Here is a 1,522-nt window from a genome sequence, read left to right on the forward strand (position 1 = left end):
ATATATATATACCTTATTTTATGCAGAAAAACTCACACGGAGTATTCTTGGTTTTTAGGCTCATCCAGATAAATTTTTATTCTCTGGCCATTTACCTTGAATAGACTGTTATCCTCAGGGTTCACTAGATCGACTGCTCCATATGGGTAAACTTTGTGGATTAGAAATGGTCCTGACCACCTAGTTTTTAATTTACCTGGAAACAATTTTAATCTAGAATTGAACAGTAAGACTTTCTGTCCTGCTTTTAACTCTCGCTGTTGAATTCTTCTATCATGCCACTATTTCGTCTTTTCCTTGTACAACTTGGCATTTTCATAGGACATGTTCCTATGCTCTTCCATTTCACATAACTGCATTTTTCTTTTATTCCCTGCATCATCTAGGCACATATTTAATTCCTTGATTGCCCAGTAGGCTTTATGTTCAAGTTCCACCGGAAGATGACATGCTTTTCCAAAAATGAGCTTGTATGGAGACATACCAATAGGAGTTTTAAATGCAGTTCTATATGCCCATAAYGCATMATCCAGTTTAAAAGCCCAGTCTTTTCTGTTTGGTTTAACCACTTTTTCCAAGATTCCCTTTATTTCACGGTTTGAAAGTTCTGCCAATCCATTAGTCTGTGGGTGATATGCGGTAGCAACTTTGTGGTTAATGTTATACTTTTCAAGAACTCCGTGCAACAAATGATTCACAAAATGAGTACCCTCGTCACTGATTAGTGCTCTTGGGGTACCAAACCTTGAGAATATTTGTTTGTGGAGGAACTTAACCACTGTTTTTGCATCATTTGAAGCACATGCTATTGCTTCCACCCATTTTGACACGTAGTCAACGGCGACTAAAATGTATTGGCAATTATTAAATGGAGGAAATGGTCCCATGAAATCAATTCCCCAAACATCAAATAATTCAACCTCCAAAATTCCATTTAAAGGCATTTCATTTCTTTGGGAAATTGAGCCACTTCTCTGGCATTCGTCACATCTTTTGGAAAAATTATGAGCATCTTGAAAAAGTGTTGGCCAAAAGAAACCAGACTGTAATACCTTGGCTGTTGTCCTCTGTCCGCCAAAATGGCCGCCATAAGGTGCCTTGTGACAATCTTCCAAGACTTTTGTTACCTCAGTTTCCGGAATGCATCTTCTCAGGACTTGATCTGCACCAATTTTAAATAAAAGAGGGTCATCCCACAGGTAAAATTTTACATCATGCAAAAATTTCTTGAGCTTAGGCCAAGTATATTCAGAAGGTTTAATGCCGCAAGCCAAATAATTGGCTATATCAGCAAACCATGGTGATTCCAATGGCTTTAGCATCAAGATTTTCTCATCCRGGAAAGTCTCTATGATGTCCTTCAAGTCAGTAGGTTGCTTTTCTAATCTGGACAGCTGATCTGCTACTTGATTTTCCACTCCCTTTCTATCTTTTATTTCAAGATCAAACTCTTGCAACAACAAAATCCATCTTATCAGTCTGGGTTTTGCATCTTTTTTTGAAATCAAATATTTGATGGCAG

This window comes from Cynara cardunculus, assembly GCF_001531365.2.
Source record: "Cynara cardunculus var. scolymus isolate 2C chromosome LG 4, CcrdV1, whole genome shotgun sequence".
In the NCBI taxonomy this organism is placed as follows: domain Eukaryota; kingdom Viridiplantae; phylum Streptophyta; class Magnoliopsida; order Asterales; family Asteraceae; genus Cynara; species Cynara cardunculus.